This window comes from Boleophthalmus pectinirostris, unplaced genomic scaffold (genome assembly GCF_026225935.1).
Source record: "Boleophthalmus pectinirostris isolate CB_2022bp ecotype Guang Dong unplaced genomic scaffold, ASM2622593v1 HiC_scaffold_10, whole genome shotgun sequence".
Lineage (NCBI taxonomy): Eukaryota > Metazoa > Chordata > Actinopteri > Gobiiformes > Gobiidae > Boleophthalmus > Boleophthalmus pectinirostris.
The window spans coordinates 9,916,318-9,923,952 of record NW_026570971.1 but is presented as its reverse complement, the minus strand read 5'-3'; positions in this window follow the sequence as shown (position 1 = coordinate 9,923,952).

Genomic DNA, 7,635 nt, shown 5'->3' with positions numbered 1-7,635 from the left:
GATCTGTGTCACTGACGCTTTCTTTAATCTCAGTGTTGACGGTTTCTTGCAGCTTTACTGTTGGGTGAGAGCTAGGTGGCGCCACTGGTCCATTGTTCAGAATGTGCAAAGGGTTAACTAGGTAAAGTAGTACACTCATGCACAAAATACGGACGATTTTGTGTTTTAGATGACTGGTAGGAAGAAGAAATGGGGCAAAAATAGAGATCCAATCTGGATAGCTTGGTTCTCAAAAGTTTTTATTGTTTTATTTAATAGGGACAGTGCATATTAATGAACATCTACAATACAGCAGTGTAAATATGCCAGATTATAGCAAAAATGCTTATTTCCATCAGTAGTCCCTAGGCAGGTGACACCACAAACTAAAACTAAAAGTGTCCACAAACCTGATTTTCCTTTAGCCACTGTTTCAAGTGGGATTTGAAAATAGTTTTGAAAATCAGACACATCAAAGCTAAAAATAGTATTGAAACTGGGTACTCATTTGAGCAGATATTGATACTAAAAAAGTCACCTTCACAGGACAGAAATTAATCTTTCCTTAATAGCTGTAGAGCAAGAGTGGGCAATTATTTTTTCCATGAGGCCACATAAGAGAAACAAAATGTTAAACTCAATTCTGCATGATATTTGATTTCTTTATAAAAAGCAGTAAATGGCATTGTTTTGTCGAGCTGGTAAGAGTTTATGTTATGAATAAGCAATGAAAACATGAGGTTTCCTTACAAAAAATGTCATTAAAACACCTCTAAAATAAAAGCAATGCAGCTTCAGTCCCTGCATGAGGTAAAATGATAAAATATGTTAATTTTGTAATTCCAAATTAGCCTAAATGGGTCGGTCAGAGACAACCAAAGGGCAGTATGTGGCTGGGAAGCTGTACAATGCTCAGGTCTGCTTTAAAATGATCAGAACAAGTATAAGAGCACGTAGAGTAGTACCGGTAAACGCCCATGGACCACTGAGGGATTACCCAGATATAAAACCACATGGGAATATGACAGAAAGTACTTAGATTTAATGTTGAAACTCACATTCTGTTGTCCAAAGAAAGTGTTTTTATTATAATTTTGGTATTGGAATCAAGTTAGAAATTTTAGTATCGTGACCACACTTGTTTAAAGCTGCATTATGTTACTCTTTTGTCCGTGTCACCATGTAGATCAGACATGTCAAACTCAGCATTATTATGTTATATTTTGCTTGTTCTAGATTCAAAGTTTAAGCAAAACTATTATTAAACATTTATTTTAATAAGAAAAGGTTTCATATTACATATCTCGAAAGAAGGGAAAACATGCAGATGTTGCTGAAATTTTTCAATAAATATTTACATTGGCCCACGACTCAGTCTCAGTTTTTAATTTTGGCCTCTGTGAATTTGAGTTTGATCTATAATTTTGGTTAGTCTGGAACATCCCACACTATGGCATTAAACTTGTGTATCTCTTTAGTCAAATACAGATGGTTTAATTGCTGAAAAAACCTTGGAAAAAGGTGCATTCTTACTGTGAGCAGAATTGCCTGTCCACAGAGCTGACCTGTAACTTAGGCTGGTGGCAAGCCCCTCATTTGTGGGAAAAAAAACTGCATATATACTCTGACTTATGTGGAGGAAAAAAAAAAAAAAGCGCTGAATAAATACCAAATAAAAAAAATAATAATAATTTGGTGTCATACTGTGGAATGTTCTAGCCAAGGACAATGAGAAAAGTTACATCGTTCACCAATAATAAAACAAGGTGCGTTTGTGTGTATTTGTACATATGAAACACACTAGAAAATGCTTAAATAAGACTAGACACGGCTGCATTTTTTAAGAATTACTGAAAAGGTCAAACAAGTGTTACACTCTTACAGCCACAGATGCCCTCGGGTTAACAGAAACATGGCCATCAATCTGTACCAGTGGCATTTACAATCACCATCCATCATTCATGACACTCACATGCTAGATATAAGCTGGAATTAACCTTGTATTTCTTTAGAAGCATGAATAAATGCATGTTCAAACTGCTTAAATTCATTAAACGGTCCATTATTACACCATTTTCTGATCTGTTATGATGTTGTTTTCTCATCAAAAACATACCGGGGGCTTTGTTTTGTTTCTTTTACACATGTTTAACAGAAATCCTGTGTATTTGGGCTTTCTGAGGAGTTCTTCTCTCAAACTGAAAACACTCTGTTTCACATTGCGATGGCATATGGTAATACAGGAGGTGCTCCAGTGTGTTTTTAAACTCCACAAACCTCCAATAGAATCATTTGGAATATTTTTAGCCCTGGAATTTACAATCTCTACTAAATTTAAGGTAAAAGGAGCTGTTAACTTGAAAACTACCGCTTCATGACAAGATTGAGCAGATCATTTTGAGCTTTGGATGATGTAAACAGACTAATAATAAAGGGTTACTCATCAATATCAGCATTATAACGTGACTAAAGTCTGGCAAGCTTCAATTTTGCGCAATATAGGACCTTTAAAGGTGCCACATTATCTAAATTTGGACTAAAGCCAAAGCTATAAAAGTGCATCGTAAAATAAGTTGGCACCAAGGACTTGACCAGGTTATAACAGAGACATTTAAACTGGCAGATCTTGAATGTTATGAAAAATTAGCCCATGGCATTTGCCTTGTGAAATACAAATTAAATACTCTTATGAAAAACAGACCAGACATTCTTACATAATAATTCTTGAGATCACTAAAATATTTGCATATTCTTCTAAAAGCCTGGCATACATAGGCATGGCAGCACCAAGAGCCTGGAACTGAACTGTGAGCAATTTATGACCTGATCTCTAAGTTTTATCTCACTTTATCTACGGGGTTTTTTTGTATTTGAAATGCTTTTATTCCAAAAACACACTACAAGATTTAAACATTACATTAGCAAGAATTTACTTTGCTTTTCCTTTGTTTTGATAGACATCTCTCAAAATAAACACAGTTTAAAAATCGAGCTAAATAACTTCTAGTGGAGGGCCTGCCACCTGGTCATCTCCAAGAAGATTATTAAGTTATTTAATTGCTTAGAATGTTCCACTGTATGGCATTAAATCTCCCCATGACAGACAGGTGATCAGTTCGGTGAAGAGGGGAGCCCACTCACAGTAAGAACGCTCGTTTTCAAGGCATTTCAGGAATAAAAATGCCACAAAGATCATTCTAATGCCAGGAATTGTAACATTCCAGGAGACCATTCCAAATCAGAAATGTGCATGGGCGCGCTTCAGGCTCCATCGACTCACTTCAGTTCACATTCTATTGAGAAAACGTCACCCCTCTTTCTGTAATTGCTGCTCTCAGGCCTCTCATTTTGGTCTTTCAACATAAATATTAACCCTCTACATAATCCTGGTGTTTTTATTTCGCTATTTTGTCTGTAAATACGTTTTTATTCCTAATGTGGAACTTGTCTCCAAATTTGTTCCTATAACTGCAACCTCATTTGACTGGAGTTGAACGCTCACACCCACTTAGTCCACTTTTTTTGTAGTCTAGGGCTATACTACATTAGCAATATACAAAAGACAAAATATACATTATGTACATTAAGATTAGTAAAAAGCCAGTAAGCCACATAAAAGCAGATTACTGGGTGAAACATGTCACAGCGTCCTGCAAAAGCACAAAGACTTATGCACAACAACATAACTCAACACAATGAGACAGGATGAGCAGTAGACATTATACACAGGTGCAGTGGCAGACGCACAAAAGCAACAAAAAGAAATCACATATGCTGCATCTTCTGTTTATCTGTTGCTATTGAAGTGTTATTTATTACTATTATTATTATTACTATGCTTATTAAGCTTTTAATACTGAATTCTTAGGTTCTTTATTACACAGAAAATGACTCTCGTGAGCTTTAAGCCATGTTATAATGTTGTTAACTCTTCAAAAACAGACCTAGAGTTGTGTTTCGTTTCATGTTTGACTCTTTATTATTAATCTGTCTGCATCTCCAAAGCTAAAAATGCTCTGTTCCACCTTGTGATGTCATGAACCAGTACTGTCCAAGTTAACAACGACCTTTTACATGGCACAGGAGAAATTCAGTTTGTCACTGGACAAAGGTTTATTTGGTCAAAATAAACATTCCAAGCAAATAAATAACCTTTTTTTGGAGACGAGTAGGTGGCAGACCCTCCAGTAGAAGTTACTTAGCGCAACTTTAACATGTGTTTATTTTGACAGATGCCTATGAAAACATGTTTACCAAGCCAGAAAAATAAAGGAAATTTGATCGATTTGTTCGACCAAATAAACTTTAGTCCAGTCGACAAACTGAATTTCTCCTTTGCATTGGATTGTACCTTGCCTGATTCATCAGCCGGTTTCACTTTGTGGAAACTGTCTGACTTCACAGCATTAGGATTCATTTGCTCAACAGTAGGTGGGTACTTTTTTCACTTAACCAATCGCTGCTGTTTGGTTGTGACATATGTAATGCGCCACTAACAGGACTAACTCGTATATTGAGCTTTTCCCAAATCCCATAGGAAGAAGGGCAATAACATCTTTCTCCTTGATAAAATTCACCAAACATTCTCTTTGTTCCAGCTATAAATTCATGATCTCCGGAATCGTTGCCAACACAGAATGTATATCTCTTTGCTGATTGGCTGGTAATTGAACTCGCACTTCTGGGGTTCTTGTAAACTGTTAGGGTGTAGGTTAGTGTATTCCGATTCCTGACCTAGTCGCTGAAGAGAAATGAAATTGAGCGGAGGCATTAGGTGGCGCTAGCCCAGCTTCTACCTTGGATGACTGAGAGATTTTTCACACAGCCCCCTTTTACCTTTTGTTCAGCAGAGAGCGGCAACTTAAGGGTTGAAATTACCCTAAATGATTCTAAGTGAAGGTGTATGAAGTTTAACAACACAGTGGAGCACCTCTTGAATCACCACAGTTAGTCAGTCAATCAGTCAGTTTGAGAGAAGAGCTCAGTGTAAATATGCAGGATTTGTGTGTTAAACATGTGTGAATGAAACAAAACACAACTCCAGGTATGTTTTTGATGAGGCAAAGATCAGAAAACAGCTTAACACGGACCATTTAACATCCTAACACTAACTCAAAGTGCGCTGAAATCTGACATCTGCTTCACCGTGTTTTGAATGTGTAACAGGACCCCCCCCTCCTCCTCCTCCTCCTCCTCCACCCTCCACCCTCCTCCTCCAGCGGCAGCAGTAGTCACGGTGGTTGCGTCTGGAGGCTGGAGGCTGTAGTGGCTCTGATTTGCATGGCTCTGGTATTTAAAGTCTCTGCAGGTGTAGGGCAGTCCTCACACACACACACACACACACACACACACAAACACACACGAGCGTCTCCTCCCTGATCTGCATCCTCATGTCATTCTACCTCCCCACTGCGCTTTCATTCTATAGACGAGCTGGACACGAGCTATATAATGCGTTTAGATCTATACGAAAAACTAATTTGTAGATAATATGGATAATTACACAAGCAACTGAACCATGTCTGTGCTTATTTTTATGCCGCTGTTTCTTGTAGGAGTTGGACTTGCACACAGCAGCACAACACCATGGAAGCAGTGTGAAGGTTAGTCCTACTACTACTACTACTACTACTACTCCTACATTTACTACTACTACTACTACTACTTTGTCTGCTTGCTGTCTGCTCCTGTAGCGCTTAAGAACTTAATGATTATCAGTGTTTGGCGGAGACTGGGAAAGCCCTGCAGCACACATTCTTTTGGCTCATTCCAACTGTGTGAGCGTACCGGGCTGTCTGTGGAATGGGAGCGCTGCTGCTAAGTGCATGTTTGAATATTATTACATTTATGAATTATACGTATGTAAAGTTAGGATTGCGTATGGGGTTCGGGTGTCGTCAGGTTAAACCGGTGGGAAGTCTGGAAATTGGCTCCGGGGCTGCATAATTTATTGCAAGAGGATTTGAATCGCAGTTTAAAAATTCTCCAAATACAATGAAAATTTTTTTAAAAGTTGTGATTTTCTTACGACAAAAGCTGGTTTTCATGCGTTTCATAATGGTGAAAAATGTGGACGGTTGCCATAGCGATTAACAATTTGAAATAAATGCTCTAAAAAATATTGCCTGTCATATTATGCAACGTTCTGAGGAGTTTTTACCATTTAAAAGATGTAATGTTTTGTTTAAATGGTTAATCGCTATGGCAGCTCTCTACATGTTTCATCATTCTGAAGTTTATATCAATCAATTTGTGTAGTTTAGACCACTTCAGTCGTGTAATATTGGCTTTAAATGGTTAATCGCTATGGGAACAGTCCAAATTTTTCATCATTCTAAAACCCATGGATACACAAGAAGTTAAAATGCATAAATTCCTGTAGTTAAAACCTCTACAATCATGTAATATTGGCTTTAAATGGTTAATCGCTATAGTAATTGTCCAGATTTTTCATCATTCTGAAACCCATGGACACACGAGAAGTTAAAATCCATAAATTCTTGTACTTTAGACCTCTGCAAACATGTAATATTGGCTTTAAATGGTTAATCGCTATGGCAACGGTCCAAATTTTTCATCATTCTGAAACCCGTGGACACACAAGAAGTTGAAATCCATAAATTCCTGTACTTTAGACCTCACAAACATGTAATATTTACTGTTATACTGTTAATCGCTTTGGCAAAGGTCCTAATTTTTCATCATTCAGAAGCCCATGGTTAAAGTTCAAAACCATCAATCTTTGTAGTTTAGATCACTACAAACATGTAATATTTGGCTTTAAATGGTTAATCCCTATGGGAACGGTTCAAAATTTTCATCATTCTGAAACCCATGGATACACAAGAAGTTAAAATCCATAATTTCCTGTAGTTTTGATCTGTGCAAACATGTAATATTGGCTTTAGATGGTTAATCGCTATGGGAATGGTCCAAATTTTTCATCATTCTGAAGCCCATGGTTAAACAAGAAGTTCAAATCAATCAATTTGTGTAGTTTAGACTTCTACAAACATGTAATATTTAGTTTTATATTGTTAATCGCTATGGTAACAGTTCTAATTTTTCATCATTCTCAAACCCATGGATGAATTAGAAGTTTACAATCCATGAATTCCTGTAGTTCAGATGAAATTGTTAATTGCTGTGGGGATTGTTCTGAGTTAAAATCTACAAATTCCTGTAGTTTAGACTTCTGCAAACATGTAATATTTACCTTTAAATGGTTAATCGCTATGGCAACGGTCCTAATTTTTCATCATTCTCAAACCCATGGATAAACAGGAAGTTAAAATCCATAAATTCCTAGTTTAGTTCTGAATTGTGTGGAAGTTTTGTATTAGTTAAGCAGTTCTTGGAAAATAATTTTAGTTTTTGTTTATTTTGCAGCTGTATGTAGTCTCCACTCTTGGCTTGTTCTCGCACTGCAGGCTTCATGATGCATAAGCGTCAATGAATTGATTAGTTTACAGCAGCTCCTCCCGATCATTATCTATGCATCATGTTGTAAAAATGCTAACTATGTCAATCAGGCCAGTTCACGGCCCTATTAAGTCCTATTAAGCTCTATTACAGGGTTTCCACAGACAAGAATAGCAAGGGCATGACAGTGCATCTTTTGTACAGCTTACAATATACGTGAATGACTTTAGAACC